This window comes from Halichoeres trimaculatus, unplaced genomic scaffold (genome assembly GCF_033239565.1).
Source record: "Halichoeres trimaculatus isolate MK-OKI-2021-1 unplaced genomic scaffold, fHalTri1.1 fHalTri1_scaffold_5, whole genome shotgun sequence".
Taxonomy (NCBI): domain Eukaryota; kingdom Metazoa; phylum Chordata; class Actinopteri; order Labriformes; family Labridae; genus Halichoeres; species Halichoeres trimaculatus.
In genome coordinates this window covers 38,237,675-38,255,483 of record NW_027437183.1, presented here as the reverse complement: position 1 = coordinate 38,255,483, position 17,809 = coordinate 38,237,675, and the positions used below count along the sequence as shown (strand labels likewise).

The window sequence follows — 17,809 nt, the reverse complement described above, 5'->3', positions numbered from 1 at the left end:
GATCAAGTGTGTTAGATTTCCTCTACCATTTTGTGGACATCGTTGGATGGAAAACCTTCCAGCAGCTGAGGGAGCCATTGAAATTTGGTCAAATATTGTCACCTTTGTGGATCACGTCAAAGTCAAGAAGCTCCCCAATCCACGGTCCCCATCATATGACACCATTGCAGAAGCTTGGAGGGATCCCGTTATCCTGGCAAAGATACATTTCTTCATATCTCAAAGAGTTTTCAGCCATTTCTCAGCAAGTACCTGACAGATGCCCCAATGATGTCCTTCCTCAGCAGGGATTTGGAGAATTTGATCATGGTAGCCCTAAAGACTACAAAAAATGTATGCCTACGATATATTCTAATTCTGATTCTATTATCATAATTCACAGCTTGGCCTGTCGGCCTTTCTGTGTGGAGTTTGTATGTTCTACCTGTGCATGCGTGGGTTCTCTCCGTGTCCTCCGGCTTCCTCCCACAGTCCAAAAACATGCTCACCAGGTTGATTAAATACTCTAAAACTGTCCGTCGGTGTGAGCGTGTGAGTGAAGGGTTGTCTGCTGTGTCAGCCCTGTGATGACTGGTGACCAGTCCAGGCTGTACCTCGCCTCTCGCTCCAGCCACTTGTGACCCTGAACAGGATAAGGGGGTCGGAAAATGAATGAATGAACTTCAAGGTGTTTCACATGTTTTTTGCATGACAAACAACAAATATCTGCATGGTTTTAAGTAACTCTGGCCAATCTCTGCCCATGGTAGTTTTTACATCAACAATGTTTTCATAAAGACTAAGTTCTTAGGTTAAGGTAGCAAAGGCCAGCAATCAGTCTTTTTACAAAGGGACCAAAAGGAAAGTGTTGACGTAATAAAATAATTTAAATCACAATAAATGTATAAATATTTATATATATGGACACACAAAACAACCCAATATGAAAAATGATGTATACATGTAAAATAACCTAAACAGCTAAAACCCATGACTCCACCAAAGAGGTTGACTTTGAGGTAGATCTTTAACCCTTTAACACCTGAGCCTCATTTTGACTTAATAACTGTCTAAAAATGTTTTGTCAATAGATGCTTTGGCCCATTTTTCTTGAATACCTGGAACTTTCAACATCTGGTGTCAACTCCAATATACTGTATATTGAGCAAGTACTGTCATCACATAAAGTAACTTTGTAAGCAAAAAACAAAACAGAAAAAAAACTCAGTTTTGTTTGCTGAAATACATACATTTTATTTTCTGGTTTACACTACATAAGCTTGAATCATTTGGATGGAAATTCAATTCAAGTGGAAATCATGCGATTGAAATATGTGAACCTTTGTAAATAGACCAAATATTTTTTAATGTGAACACCGCTCCCTTTCATACTTTCAGTGGTGTTCCTAAACGTCTTTTTATCAAATCTTTTGATCATTTGGGTGCAAAGGTTAGAGAAGTAAATCCAATCAGAGGAACAAAGAGAATCGTCTCTTTTAGCCTCTATTGTGCACCAAGGTCCTCTCTTTCCTCCTGCCTCCCTCAGTTTGAGCACACATTCATTCAGCCTCTGCTTTGTGTGCTCTGAGGGCTCGTTTTACATGATGAATTTACACAGCACATCAAAAGATCATGAAAGAGCCAGCAGCCCCTTCAACAACACACTCCTTCCACCTCCACCTCCCACAACAGGAGAAGATGAGGATGGGCTTGATGAGGATGAATCATGCAGGTGCTGATCTTTGATTTTGTGGGTGTGTTTTATGCAACGAGGAGGACGAGGAGCTGTGTGGCCCTCCGACTGCTTTGCTTCTCCACTGGTCAGGAATCAGAGACCCACTCTTAGCCTTAATGGTTCATTCAGCAGAGTGAACTGTTCATGCCTGGCCTGTGTTAATAAATGTGGTCATTGAAAGAAGACTCTCTTCCCTCTTTCACACCAAAACCAGAGCCAGCCTTTTTTCTTGAGCGGGTTGAGTTCCAGGCTGTTCTGACAACACCAGAGGATCAGCTGTTCCACCTCCTGTCTGGATGAGACTGATGATGGTGCTGTTTTCAGCACACGCCCCAACTGAAAGGGAGGCACAAGTGTTCAATGATATGGAAATAATCTGGAAACCATGGCGCACTGGTCTTCGTACTTTCTGCACTTTCTGCTGAGTTCAGACTTTTTGGTGCTTTATTTTCAAGCCTCTTTTCGAACCTCCCCTGGAACTCTTAAGCGCCCCCAAGGAGTGGCGCGCCTCACACTTTGAAAAACACTGGTTTACACTAATTCACACCATAGAGAGAACAGACTGTACCAGCAAAAAGTCTAATATTTTGTAACTCATCCTGCTGTTCACAAACCGGCTTGAACTATTTTTTTGTCTTGTTTTGGAATGCTTTCCATGCTCTTGTTCCTTTTATTTCTTTTTGTCACAGCTTTACATGATTTACAGCTCAGAAAAAAAAAGTTTCCTTTGGTTTAATAAACCTTTATTCCAACCTCTGTCTGGTCCCTCTCTCTCAGGCTCCACCCCACACAAACCCCCTTTACTCTGATTGGTCAGCCTCCTGGAGGCCTGTGAGATTAGGAGCTGTGGGCTCATGAAGATCTGGTGCTAATTATAGAACATGTTGAGGTTTGAAAATCTTTATGTTTTGTCTGAACATCCAGCATAGGTACTTTATATCCACAATCCAAATTTAGGAAAGCACGACACCCTCTCTTTAAACAACTAAAGACTCACCGTGAAGTCCACCAGTCACATAAATAACTAGATTACACTCTTAGCTAACCTCAGTAAATAAAAGGGCACAAACAGACAAAAGGAATGATGGTTACCTTCTTTAAGCCCCCTGAAGCACACAGGCCTGTGAGTTCAGAACATATAGAGGTCAATAACAGGGTCTTCCTGTGAGAAGATAAAAACTAGAAAAGCTATTTCTGAAGAAATTGCACTGTGAATGCAGAATGCTGAAGCAGTTTGTGCTCAACTGCTAATGCAGAATGCCGAATTAGCCTGCCGTTAACTCTTGGATGTAAGAAAATAAATGGATGAATCAATGGAATGGGTAAATCAAAAGTGAAATGAAAAGTTTAAGTGGCTGCATCATTTCAAAAATCAAAGCAATGAATTAAATTTTAAAGAACATGTATGGAAACAATGACCTGACTGAGGGGAAGTGGAAGCCTGAACTTGAAAATACTGTTTAGGTGCGATATTGTGGTTGTGTCTGAAAGCATTCATGTATTCCCTACTCACTACTCATTATATAGTGCTGTGACTGAGAGTCACAAGGTCCAGTGAATCCAGCTGAAACTTGGTTGTGTTGGTGAAGTTTGATGTAAAGTCTGAGCCCCTGCAGCGTCCAATCAGAGAGTGATATTCCATATGGGGGGCGTGTCTGTCAGTGAAAAGACTTCCACAAAGCCAGCTCTCGTGTCTCCTTGATCATCGCTCCTCCGATCAGTCTCCTCCATCCTCTCTCCTCCCTCCTCTGAGCACAATTATTGCTTTGGGTCAGTCTTCAAAATAGTGACTCAGAAAGTACTTCCTGTGCAGCGAAGGAGATAGGGAGGAGGCATGAAACTATCGCTTTGAGATGCACTCTATATAGTCCACTCAATGTATCCCACAATGCATTTTGAAAAGTAATGTACTAGCGTTGCTCACTATGTGAGCAATATATACCATCATGCATTGCATTCCACTGAATGAAGCCGAAAGATAGCAGAATATTTTGAAGTTGGAATGAAGATTGTAGCTGAATGTATAACTGAATGAGAAGGTCACACTCTACGAGGCCAAAATCACATAAATCATTGAATATCTCGTATTTGTGAAAAGTTCTTGAAAAGTCATAGGCCCCTTTTCCTCACTGAGACACATGTTTTGAAGTTTCTATGGTAAAAATTGGTTGAAGTTTGCAGAAGGAGCATTGCATTGCTGCATTCACAGTTAAGGTGAAATGTTGACGCTATAGTTCTGTGCAGCACTGTATATATCCTCTTCAAGGACCAAGACTGGCTATTGTTTCCTTTTCTAAAAACAACAAGAAAAAAAACAACACTTTTTTCACACACTCCAGATGGAGGTTTTAAAAAAGAGTTTCAGCAGTCTATCTGTGTAAACCTGTGTGCTCCGCTGTAAAATTCTGCATCTTTGACTTCTGGTCTGTAAAGTAAGTTGCACCTCCAATCGCTTCCCCTCTCCCAGCTGCAGATGTTACAGTGATCGTCCACAGTAGGGCAGTGTTGTGCTGCTTATGGAGGTCATTGAGATCAGTGTTTTTATCAGGTTTTCTTGAGAGCCTCATGTTGGATTGGAAAAAACCCTCTGTACATGAATAGACACATAGACACTTAACCATCTGATGCATGAAATAAGAAAGGCACTATAAAGATTTTTTCCTTAAATGGTGTTATTCTTCATTCTTAGGACATCAAAAAAGAAAACATTTATAATAATATCTTTTTTACATCCCATTGTTTAGCTACCCTATTGAAATAGAACACAAACAACACGACTGTAAGGCTGAGACCTAAACCAAGTCTGAATTTCAAAACATCTCCAACTTGGTGTCAACATTCAAGAGACCAAGCTGGCTGGAAAGGTGTGTGTTTTCAAATGTGGTGGTCTAATTGGGTCCAACAAGGTACTTCACCTGTGCAGAGGAGGGGTTTAGATTAGACATGCACCAATCGATCGGTGCCCATTTCCTTATTTTTGGGGAATCGGTAATCAGAGATCAAAGACCAGTGTAGAAATGAAACTCTTATATAACTGACACTCAGCCATTGTTGCTTTTTGCTCTGAGACCTAAAACTCAGGAAACTTTATTGGTTGTTTAAGTTAAAACATAGAGATTTTATTGTTTCACAGGTATTGTTCAATGATTTTCAATGGAATAAGGTTGAAACATTGAAGGCATATGCTGTCAGTTATAAAAAATAAAATGTAAAAATCGGTACCCGTCCAAATCAGTATCAGCAGGTCAGGCTTTTTAAAGATCGGTGATCAGCCAGAAAATTATGATCGGTGCACCCCTGGTTTAGATGTGATGTACCAAGGTAATTATATCATAAAAAGGTTTAATGTCATAACATGACAGAAAACATTAAATTGGACAGTGAGGAGGATCTGTTTGAAGGGGACTACAGCGCCACCTTTTGGCCTGGAGTCTCAAATACACTGTGGTGAAGATGTGACACTAAAGAAGGCATGTGTTTGTTTTGAAATGAATGTAGGTCAGATCTTTTTAACTCTACTTTTCTTTGCCAAAGACAACTTTTTACCAGATACAACGCCACAAGGTTATTATTAACAGTTAGGTCGAGCTACACTTTGAAACGTGACACCAAGCAAGCTTTGTCAGTTTGTACCATGGTTTAGTAGCGGTCTATATTTAGCTCTACTCACAGCCCGGTGCTCTGAGACGTGTGTAATATGTAACGTTGGTGAATTCTGGTCATGTCCTGCCAGTCATCTACCAATCAGAGCTAACGTAACCTCACTCTTCATTTTATTGATAGACTCTTAAGTTTGAACAGACCACTGCAGAATAACTGCTGACTGTGGGTTGGAATCAACATTATCACAAACAGATTAGTCCCTGTGTTAATTTTTAGCTTGTGTTTTAGCCTTTTGCTCTTGTTTCAGCCTTGAGCTCGTGCTCTATCTCTCTCCTGTTTGGCTTTCTTCTGTCCTATTTCTGTCTGACAGTTAGGCTCCAGTGTCCACCATCATGACAAAATTAATCACAGAAATTGTTTTCAGCAGAGAAAAACACAGATCTCTCTTCTCTCTACTAAACTGCATCAGCCAGTGTGGCGTTATCATAGAGACTTTGACGTGTCATAAATCAATCTAGTCCTGTCCGACCCAACCAGGAAGCTGAAAATTCACATTTAGAAATAACATTTTTCAGTGCTGTTACTCTCATTTTAAAGCAGAGGTCGCAAACCTGTCGATTGTGATCGACTGGTCGATCTTTGAAGTTTCCCAGGTAGATCTTGAAAATAATGGAAAAATGAATCACTCAACACCCACATTATAGACAAATGAGGACTATGGCTGGAAAAGTTGCTTGAGGAAATCAAATCTGCGCTTCCTATGATCATTTACCAGTGTTTACAGGCGTGCTATCATATGCCTCTGTGTTTTCTCTGCTGTAATGATTCACATCATAACCTGAATACCCCGATGGTCACAGAAAAAACTTCCAATCTACACTATGTCCAGATTTATAAGAGATTAAGAAGCATAGGTACCCCCTGTCACTCTGTGAGGGTTAAATTTACTTTAACCTTCATGTAACGTAGGTCATGCTGTGACCTGGTTTTGGAGCTATGACCTGGTCTTGCAACTTTAACCCCCAAGGAAGGAGAGGTAATAAAAAGCAAGTGTTGGAAAAACAGACCTCTACCTAAGTGATTACTCATAAAGTTAATCTCATCCCTTCCTCTGATGTTTGCAAAACTATAAAACATTGAGACATTGCTGTAAATTCAAAGACTGTTAGTTGACACCTGGCGGACATGTGAAACCTCCCAGCCTCCATCTAGTGTCCTGTGACCCTCGACCATTCGCTCTAGGAACAAGAAGGAAGGAATGCCAGGAGAAGATCTGCTCCCCCTCTTGTTCTTCCAAAGACAATGATGCTCTGATCCACACCGTTGAGAACAGCACACAAATGATGTTTTTACACTGAAACTTACATGTACATCTTCACCTTTGCAAACATGTACTGTGTAATGAAAATCATTGATAATGTATGAGTGAAAACTGCTGCCTTGGAAACATATTCCATTGTAACATCTTGATTTTTATTTTATTGGGTTCTTAAAGAGAAAACAACTGCCATGTTTAGTTTTGATGTGAAGCTTAAATCATAAGAAATGTGATTTTGACTATTACATGTGAGAATCTCTTTTGACAGTATAAAGTTATAGTTAGTTAGTTAGTGGTCTCTAGGACAATCTGATCCACGTGCACTGAAAGATGAGATGTGAGGGGGCGTCAGCCTGAAATGACCTCACTGACTCGTTGGATAAAACTCCAAACTCAGACATGAAGATTGGCTCTTTTCCTTCCTTCTACCTGAAGGCTCTTCTTCATCCTTTTTCCCAAAGGCTCTTCCCTTTTCCTCTGCTTTTGGTTCCTGTCTACTTGCGTGCTCTTAGCACATCATCGCAACTTGCAGCTCTGAACTCATCACCGGCTCCAGACTCTGCAGGCTGAGACGCAAGTAACCTCAGCCCGACTGCATCCAGTCATCCACCGGTGCCTACGTCTCTCCCTGAGACACACAGCTGATCAGCAGAGATTCCCCCTGCTCATGGGCCCTGCTCATGGCTTCTCCTACTGATTCAACTTTGGAACGCTGCCAAAGTTTCAACCCGACGCCCGGCATCATCGCCGCTGTTCCAGCCACCACTGCTGCTGTTCCAGCCACCACTGCCGCTGTTCCAGCCACCACTGCCGCTGATAGAACCGACGCTACGGACTCAACTCATCGGACATCACCTCCATGACACTCAGCCGACCTGCAGCAGGCCTCCAGCCTCTTCATCACCCCTCAACGGACATCTGTGGACATCTGCAGTGGGACTGTCATCTCTGTCGCCGACACCGACCCTTTGAACTTGTGTAAGACAATCTTGCATATATTGGTATATGGTGGTCAAAGCTGTTCTACAGCTGGGAAGGTAGGAGAGAAAAAAAATCACACCTGACAGTTGATAATGACAGCTTTTATACTCACAGCTGTTTATTTTAAATACGAAAAATATATAGCTCAGTCTGTCTTTATTTTGCAGTGTCAGAATCAAATGGAAGATGTTTCCAGATTTAGTTTCACAGTAGTTTTGTGAACTCAATACTGACCCCACCTGGCAGAGTAAGGTTTCATACATGTTTCTCCAAGCCCTCAGGGGGGGCCATAACGTTTTTTTTGGACGCTTTAGAAATAAAAATGCATAAAAAAAACTCTTCCACTCATGTCATGTATCTTATAAAACATTCTTGTGTAAACCACAGTCAGACACAGGACAGAACATCTTTAGTCCTCGGAAAACAAAAATCTGAAACTCTATTTCTACTTTTCCCACCCTTTGCTTTCAGAATAAATGTTGTGCATTGCGTCTTTTGGACATTCAATCACCCTATCTTTACTTCCCATAGACATCAGAGTGATAGGTTTATCAATCTGCTGGAAATATCTTCAGCCCTGCAGAGATCTCTGAAATGTTTGAACATCCATCCGCTCACTGTGGTGGTGCTGTGGTCCCAAACATGCTGTAGGCACGAGTCCTCACTAACAGTAGAGCTCCCTGCAGTGGCTTTTTCTGACACTCATGTCTAACTTTATGTTGATGAAGAGACGTTTCTGTTAACGTGATGGTGTGTGTGTGTTCAAGTGTTTGAGTGTGTGTGTGAGTGTGTGTTCTCACTTTGATTGTAAGACACGAGCCAGATCCAGATTTAGCCTCCATGACGTCTGTCCTAGTTATTACCTAAAAGACGCCCTGCTTTCCCTCCCTGCTGGCTGTTTGTTGTGTTTAAGTTTGCAGAGCAAATATCTTTGCTCATCCTGGTGCGAGTGTCTGTGTGTGTGTGTGTTCACGGCCTCCTTGACACCCAGATCTAAGTGTGATGAGCCCACACCTGGTGGGATAATGAATTTCTGGACTTGTTGGTAGAAAACCTGTCTTCAGTCTCACGCTCAGAGCAACTCAGAGCAGAGTATGACTCAATGCTCTGTGGATATGAGAATATATGTGTGTGTGATTTCTTTGAAGGAACGTGTGTTTTTGTGTCCAAAGGACACACATGTAGCTCCTTGATTCAGAACAGTTTGTTCTGTGTGTGTTCAGCTGTGTGTAGGCTAACCAAACATGAACACACAGTGTAAGTACACACACCATACACCTCCTTTCTGTGCCTGAATGACCACTGCTCTGCTCTTACCTTTAGAGTGTGTGCATGCAGCTGTGTTACTGTCAGTCATAAGTGTCTGACATGAAGCTTAGATAGCCATAATTCACACACACACACACACACACACACACACACACACACACACACACACACACACACACACACACTGTGCTGCCTTTATGAGTCGTCGTCCCTCTGAACACATTAGCTCTATAATGGCTGCAGGCTCAGTGGAACATCCAGGGTTTAATGTTGTGTGCAGGATGGGGGTGATAACCCAGCTGTGACGGGAGGTGAACTACAGCTTACACTTCTTCCAGAGGCAGCAGAATCTGTAAGTGAACCAGAGGAGGACAGCATGGTCAGATAAAACACACAATACTGTTAACAAGTGGACAGGTGGAAATCTGCAGAGACCAATAATACACAGGGAAACCGGGAACCAGGAACCAGTGATCACTTCAAGCTAGGACACAGAGGCCTCTTATCAGGGGTAGTATGGCTATTTTTTCAATCATATCTCAGCACTTCAATACGCTATAGCATGGTCTTCAATCGCTTTCAAACCACGGACCCCCTGAGTGATACACAGATGGGGCAGGGACCCATACATACATCCGGGCCTGGTACTACATGTGAACATACCTTGTTAGTGTACATTCAAATCAAACCAAACCAAATCAAATCAAATTTATATAGCACTTTTCATACAAGTTAAAATGCAACTCTAACTGTGCACTCACACCAGAAGCAGTCTGAGCGTTGGCGGGGTCCAGCCTCTATTCATTTTCTATGATGGTGTCGAGGGGTGTCGAGGGGCGTTCGAGGCGGCGGTGATCACGAGTGTTGCGTTGCGAGCGGAGCAAGCGACCAGCTGAAGTTGGGAGAAACTCAACTTTATGCAAATGAGCATCAGCGCGAACGAGGCGTCAGCCAATAACAGGCTGATCTGTAGTCCCGGGCTCATCAATAACCACTGCTTTAGAAACCGAGCCGGACCGCTTTAAAAAGTCAATGGCTTCATCATCGGTTGCTGTTTTGGTCGCGTCCTGTATTAAGACTGAATTAGGAATTTTAATGCCATGTTTCTCAAATGTTTCCATGATTTGTAAATAAATAATTAATCACAATACATCAGTCAGAACACTATCTCCGCTCCTGGCTAGCTCGCCAAAAATTATGTAGCATGTGTATCACATGAACAGTTAAGAGATTGGTAAGGCTACTATATCAGAAGACTCTTAGTTTGACTCAAGGAGCAGAGAGAGAGAGACTGAGACAAGTATGTTTTGATGATCATCATATATTATAAAGACACACATGACAAAAAAAAACAACAATTGCACAATAAACACACAGTAGAAGCTTAACACCAGTTCATAAATGCAGTGCGTTTGATCACTGAATTCTTCCCACGTAAAGTTCAGTCCTTTTGTTCCCTCGGGGACGTGTTAGAGTGAGGCGTGAGTGCGTGAATTGAGGGTTCTAGGACAAAGAAGAATGAAAGAGAGAAGAAAGAATGAAATAAAGAAGGGCGGCTGCAAGAAGCCTCCTACCAGCCCGGCCAGAGCAGTAGGATGGATTGGGCAGAGCAGGATGAGCTGCCTGGGGTTTGTGACCTAACCGATCATGGATTCATCACAGGCTCACAGTAGTCAATGGATTCATCACGGGCTCATAGAAGTCAATGGATTCATCATAGGCTCATAGCTCGCCATCAAACCTGGCCTGAATAAAAAGTAACAGGACCAGAGTAAACTCTTTGTGTGCACACATAAGTTCATTTCATTCACAAAACGTCTAATCAATTCACAGCATAAACAACGCAGGTTGCATCATACTTAAGTGAAAAATAATCTCATATTGTACAATATTATACCATCACTGTAATACAAACATCATACTGAGTTCATATAAAGTTGTCAAAGTGCATCAATGCATCATAGCAGCTCAAGTGTGGCTTTAAAGTGCCTTGAAGCACTTGTAACAATGACCCAAACAATGATACGTTTGGAGCATCAAAGTGCAACAAATAGCTACTAAATGACAGTCACATACAAAGAATTCTTCAACAATGAATCGACATAAAGTGCGTTTCATTTGGTAAAACACATGTTGAGAAATCGGCATAGAAGACCATGCTAACCACTCCAGGTAAATCAATGGAGCTGGCTAGGCTAAGCGGAGCTAAGTTTCAGAACTCACCGGTTCCAGAGTTAAATCAATGCGATCGTTCCGTCGTCGGCGCTGGTAGTTGGCTTCCTGTGATTTTATGTTATGTTAGTTTAGTTGTGTGTGTGAGGATAAACGGCAAAAATAGACTTTTATGGATGTATCTACCTGCAGCAATCGTCTCCAGAGTGGGCTCTATCCGCGATCGATTGAACTGTGTATTTCCCTCCCGGCCTGCGCCGTTTTAATTTGCTACGCCCGGTCACCTGACCGCATGACATACAGCGTGACGTCATGACACACCCGAGATTATGCTGAGAGGCAGATAGCTGAAGGTTTAATTTTACCTGGGTTACAGTATCAACAGTCTCTGCGGTCCTGAGGTTCTCTGGGAGACTTTTCCACAGATAAGGGCCACAATGGCTGAGGGCAGCCTTACTGTGGGTCTTTGTTTCAACTCGTAGCATGGTTAAAAGGCTGGTGCCAGAGGACCTCGTGGTCTGCAAGGGTTGATATGAGAAAACCAGGTCAGATAGATAAGATGGTCCAAGCCCATTAAGACATTTAAGAACTAATAAGAGAACCTTAAAATTGATCCTGAAGTGGGGAGCCAGTGCAGCGATTTTTTGACTGGTGTAATGTGCTCCCGCCTTCTGGTCCTCGCCAGCTTGCGTGTGTCTGAGTTTGTAATATTTGTAGAGGATAAATACTCTTTTTGGGAAGACCAGAGAGCAGGGCATTACAATAATCTGATCTACAGGAGATAAAAGCATGCATCAGCACCTCCTGCTGGCCTGAGAGAGAAATGGATGGACTCTGGCTATATTCTTAAGATGGTAAAAACCCATCTTTGTAATGTTTCTTTTTATGTGTGGAACAAAAGTAAGCTCAGAGTCAAAAATAAATCCCAGGTTCTTTACATATTGTGAGGGCTTTAAATCTTGTAGTTTTGGAAAAAGTTTCTCTCTCTGGCCTACAGGACCGATGACTAAAACCTCTGTTTTGTCCTGGTTGACAAAACACACTCTCTGCCATCCATGACTTCATGTCTAAAATCCAGTTAAAAAGGGCATCAATTGGCCCTGAGCCATCGAGAGACACAGCGATGTACAGCTGTGCATCATCAGCATAGCTATGGAAGCTGATGCCATGTCTCTTTGCGTGCGCGTAATGGATGAAAGGCACCACTGCAGACAGCTCCACTTCTCTCTCCTCCTGTCCCACCAGTGCACTAAAAACCTCAGATCAAACAACTGAGCACATGTGGTCCATCACTCTCTCTGGTCAAATAATCTATGTGAAATCCTGTAGTGTGTGCTGGTCAATATTTTCAAATCTTGTTGTTAGAGTGTGCCTAAGATTTGAGAGAAGATGATCTGTGAAGATTCTACTTATGTGTGAGATACAGCCCGATTTCAGAATCTTTTAAGATTTGTAAAATCCTGTAGTGTGAGCCAGGCTTTAGTCTTGTCTTCTTCCGAGATGGGAAGCTTGCGCATGGAACTATGTGGTTGTTTACAGCCTAAAACAGCCACACTCCTCTCCCAGCATCTGGAGAGGCTTTTCTCCAGATGTGGGGAGAGGAGTGGGCGGGGAGGGGGTTCGGGGGTATTTGTCGGTATTTGCCTTTGGTATTTGCTTGGACCAATCAGGTCAGACTTGCTCACGATTATTCAAAAAAGGGACTCGCTGAAGTCGACAAATCCCGGGAATTCCAAACAGTTCGTTTTAGGGCAGGATTTTATATTCTCAAGCACTACTAAGTGCATGTTTTGCCATTAAATATCACATTTGAGGGCTGGGAGGAAAGCCAAAGACCCCAAAATTTAACTAAAAGACTTAAAAAGTGATTTTTGCATAATATGGGACCTTTAAAGGAGGTGAAGAAAACACCCATCTGAAGAACAGATTTTCAATATAGTAAATTGCTCTCTTCAAAGAAACCACATAACGCCTTTAAAAGTGATGTGGGAATTGGATCTAAAAGGCAGGTTGTGGGCTTTACTTGGGGGAAAACTCAACCAAGGGTCCTTGTATCAACCAGGGCAAAAATCTCCAGTGTTTCCTTGGATAAAAACAACTGTCCAGATGTGTTTAAAGTCACATTTTCATATGTTAAAAGACCAGACCTAATGTCATTGAATTTACTTCCAAAGTGGTTTGCAAAGTCCTTGCAGAGAGTGTCTGTTGGTTCCTCTGAGGGATTTTTAAAATTGGTATTGGTTAAACAATCAAAGGTGGACAAAATAATTTTAGGGTTGTTTTGATTGTCTGTGATGTGTTTTGAGAAATGGGATATGGGTTTTATGGTAGGATTTCAGTTGTTCTCAAAATATTTCACAATGAACTGTAAGTTACTCTCCCTACCAGAGGGGCAGTAGTTAGTTAGTTAGTTAGTAACTGGTCTACAAATACACCTGGGGCCTGTACTACGAAGCTGGTTGGCTCTTAGAGAGATAACTTCCTGGATAAGTTTCGGGTTTTCCGTACTACGAATGTGGATCTCTTTTTATCCAGACACGTTGCCACGGTAACTGATGCTGTGCGCCAAACCTGGTCCCGAGCAGGTTAAGTTCACGGGGTGTGACAGACCGCCCGCTGACCAATCAGTTCTCTCGGCGGGCATGAAGACCGCACAGTCACCAATTTGCTCAGCCAGAGTGAAGTCCTCCGGCGTGGGACCGCCCCCTGTCTTTTTGGCCCAACATTTTTTCGTATGGGCTGTGAACAAACAATATCTTACTGATCATCATAACTGAGACATTGTCAGGGAAAAGTAGAAATGTGTGCAAATGGAATCTTTCATACTGAGCACTTTGAAGGATATTTTTATATTTTTTATTTGCTCCCACGTCCTTTTTCCCACTGCTATTGCATCTGCAATACAAACTGCCTGTGATGAGCGATTTCCTTGGGATTTATAGGAAAGTGGACTCTTTCTAATTATGAGGTGGGATATGATGCTGATCACACACACACTGACTGACAACATGAATGAATAAGGACCTAACTGCCCGTGTCGTCACATGATGAGATAGGTCTATTAATATCAGCATTTAAGAAATTTACGCGTTCACAGAGTCGGCGATTCTTTGCAATCCCTCTGGCTTCTCGCGACTGCAGTTGTGTTGCTCCTGGTCTGGATTATATTGCGGTACTCCTCCTACCTTTGCAGTATTATTTGCTGCTCCTCCGCCGTAAAGTAGGCTGCTCTCTTCTCCATTGTGGAAAATGCTCTGGGGCCGCTAACCACGCCCATTTTATGTGTGCGCGCTCAGATCCCAGCCAGATTCACTTATCGAGTTGATAACGAGCTTCATAGTACAGCAGATCTGGATGACGGAGATCCGGTGAAGTTCAGTGAGTTGTTGCAGAGTTATCCTGGATGACTTAATCCAGCTTCGTAGTACAGACCCCTGGTCAGTCCCAAGGGGCAACATCTGGTAGAGAAGAAAACAAAGCCTATGCAGAAGTGCTAAAAGCTGCTGTTCATCCAGAATCCACGAGTCTGGGATGCAAATTTCACTATCAGCACACATTGTACAGGGGGTGAATTGTTTTCTAATCCAGTGGTTTGAAACATGCCAGGATCATCTGATGCTCTGTTATGCTGGGCTCACACCAAACGATTTTCACAGTCTCAGACTAAAACCTGAAAATCTTTAATAAATCTTGGAGTTTTACTGGAGTCGTGGCGCGCGCACGTGCTCTCGATCGTTTAGTGTGAGATAGTAATCTGCGCTGTTTCATGTCAGTCTTTTCCCAGTCTTTGGTTTGCGATGGTATCAAACATGTTTGATATTATCGGAAGTCGCAGTGACGTCACACGATCAACAACCAATAGATGAGCTCTGACGAAAGCGTAAACAGGAAACCAGGCAGATATGAAGGAATGGAAGCAATGGAGGAGCGACGGAGAAAATGGACCGTAGAAAAAGAGGAGCGAATGGTGGAGTTAAGTCTTGTAAACAGTGATCCTGCAAGATTCACAGTCTTGGTAAAATCTCAGTCTGAGACTAGGGTGAGACTAAAACTGGTCTTTAGATGTGAGCAGGTGTGAGCTGAAAGTTTCTAGGAGTCTTTTCCAAATCTTTTCAAAGTCTTATAATGTGAGGGTAGCATTATCCGACTCAATCCATTCAGGGTGCCAACACTCCCAGTTTCTGTAGGAGTCTCCCGTTTTGTTGAACTCCTGTTTAATTTATCAGGGTGATACCAATTAAAAGTGTGGGGCCTGTGTGTTCCCTGTGGGTAAGGAGCCAAGTTGTCTGTTCTTTTTACATCCAGCTGTTGATGGTCTGCTGAGGGACCTGATAATTATCCTCTCTCAACCATCACCAGTGGAGTCTGAGCTGCGAGCTTTCCTCCTGCTGCGGCCTGATGTGTTAGCCCTGCTCTCAGGGAAGATATCTGTAGTTTGTTGCTTGGTTAATTTTTATATTTTTCAGGATTTGGTTCTGATTAATCCATTTGTTTATTCTCCAGTGCATGGCCGTCATCTGCTGCAGTTTCTGATCCACGCTGCTGTTCTGGTGTGTGTCTTTTTGGAATAATTTTTAGTGTTTCAGTGTTATGTATCTAGTCTATGTCTGAGTTTCCCTGTGTTTGGTTAGGTTCTCCTGGTGTTTTCCTTGTGGTTGATCACTTCTCATGTGTTTCACCTGTGTCTTGTTCTGCACCTGTGCTTGATTACCCTTTTGTCTATAAAGTCTCTGTGTTTCCTTGGTTCTCTTAACAGCTGTCTGCTGTTACATCACGTCTCATGTGTTCCCTGTTTCTTGGATTTCCTCTAGTGAGTCTCCTAGTGTTTTTGGTTTTGGATTTACTTTGATTTTGAAGTTTTGTTAAAATAAAGTATTTTATTTTATCTGCATTTGGGTCCTCCTCTTTTGTTTGTTTTCCCCAGGTTTCATGACACTCTGACTGCAGCTGTGTGTTATCACCTCCTTTGTCATTTCAGCACACAAACTCACAGGCTGTTTCCCCAAAGCCTAGGTACCTTGCCTTGCCTTGATCTGATATGGGCGTGGGCAGACATCCACATCATCAGTCACTGCCCAAGAGCTGTTCCAATGTTCATAGCATGTGGCTAATTGACCAAGGATACACAGGTGTATCCTTCACCGCCTTACCACGGCTATAAATACCCAACATGCAACAGGAAAAAGGAAAAAATGGAAGGTAAAGACGGACCAGAGAGAGACGCTCCAGCAGAGCTGTGCGGTAAGTTCCAATTCAAATGTAAGTAACAAAATACACCTCTGAAAATAACAACTTATACCATGTCCAACACTTAAATCTTTTGTGTTTCACTCACGTAACTATAATTACTGAGAAGCTGCACCTGCAGAGTATGAATGATGTGACAATGAAAAAGCAAAAAGTGTACAAAAGTGGCAAGCCATGACAATATTTGTAGCAGCTTGAGCATACGGTCTACTCCCACGTTTGTATAAACTTTCCAAGCACTGTCCGCAGTGCAACACATGTTATGTAAGACAATGTAACTCCAATTACATAAACATTTGTGACAGGTATCTGATGGTAAAAAATATTACAAATAAATATTTTCCTTGTACAGGGACGAAGGAGTTGACCGAACCATTTTAGTAGACTGCGTGCCTCCAACAGCAGTCCTTTTACAGGGGCATGTGACACATATTCAGTATGTTCCCATTTGATTAAGTTCACCACTTATCTTTTTCCATATCATCACACAGATTCATTTTATACCAAATGGGCCTGACCCATGTCACCCCCTCCCAGGCTAGAAAGAATGGGACAACTTAAAAACAAAGGACAGGGTAGGTACATGACATTTCAAATCTGGAAAAATGTACATATGAAGTCAACTTTCTAGACATGCATTCATTCTGTCAGTACTTTTAATACATGATCTCTTTTCCTTACATCAGGAATGCAAACGTCCCAAAACAGGCCAGGGGACGGAGGACAGCAACCCAACGGCAGCTACTTGGCCCTTCTTCACCCTCATGGATGAAGTCCTGGGCCAGACTGCTGCCATTAAGACGCCCAGCCTGGTGGCTTCCATCCAGGAGGGTGAAGAAGGGCCAAGCACCTCCTCAGCCAGCTCCTCAGCCACCTGTCAGCAACATGGAGTTGAGGAGCAGGATGAATATGATGATGATGATGATGATGATGATGATGATGATGATGATGAGGAAGAAGAAAAAAACAAAAAGCCAAAAAGAAGTAAACTGGGGCCTCAAATTGAGCTCTACCGGCAGGACCTCAAAGAGCTGAGGGAGTTGGAGGCCCGATGTGAGCAGCAGCGGAGGGAGTGGGCTGACGGCTATGCCTCCCTCTTGGAAAAATTAAATGAGACTTTGTAAGAAAGAAAAAAAAGGATTATTTAGGTCCTATTCAATTTTTGCTGTAATATTTATTTACTTGTATATTGTATTTATTTTTGTCTAGAAATATGTGTTAATAGATTTTTTTATGGCAAAAAAGGCAGTAATTTTGAAGGACACTTTTATTTATAGTTTAATGAATAAAGGTTAATTTACAATTGGTGTGTGCTCTTTATTTTTTATTTTTTGGCAAAAATCAACAATACCTTCAGTAGTCATGGTGGTACAATAAATTACAATTGTTGTTAGAGAAGAGACAAATGATAGTAACTGTGGCAAATTCTATTGCACAATTTTTACTGACCACAAGGAAAGATGACTGTACAAATAGCATATCCAAAACTGATTAGATTGCCATGC

At 42.3% G+C, this 17,809-nt stretch overlaps 2 long non-coding RNA genes across 2 annotated transcripts; one reads left to right on the top strand and one right to left on the bottom strand.

Annotated features, from left to right (window-relative positions):
- Positions 1-7,308: 7,308 nt before the first annotated feature.
- Positions 7,309-11,307, bottom strand: LOC141790802 (uncharacterized). The gene is made up of 4 exons (XR_012598284.1): positions 11,244-11,307; positions 11,109-11,165; positions 10,460-10,631; positions 7,309-9,235 (listed from the first exon to the last, which is right to left on the bottom strand). It is a non-coding gene; the product is annotated as an uncharacterized LOC141790802 (long non-coding RNA).
- Positions 11,308-15,819: 4,512 nt separating this feature from the next.
- LOC141791066 (uncharacterized) lies at positions 15,820-17,250 on the top strand. Its single transcript, XR_012598296.1, has 4 exons — positions 15,820-15,867; positions 15,982-16,298; positions 16,796-16,879; positions 16,991-17,250. It is a non-coding gene; the product is annotated as an uncharacterized LOC141791066 (long non-coding RNA).
- Positions 17,251-17,809: the final 559 nt, after the last annotated feature.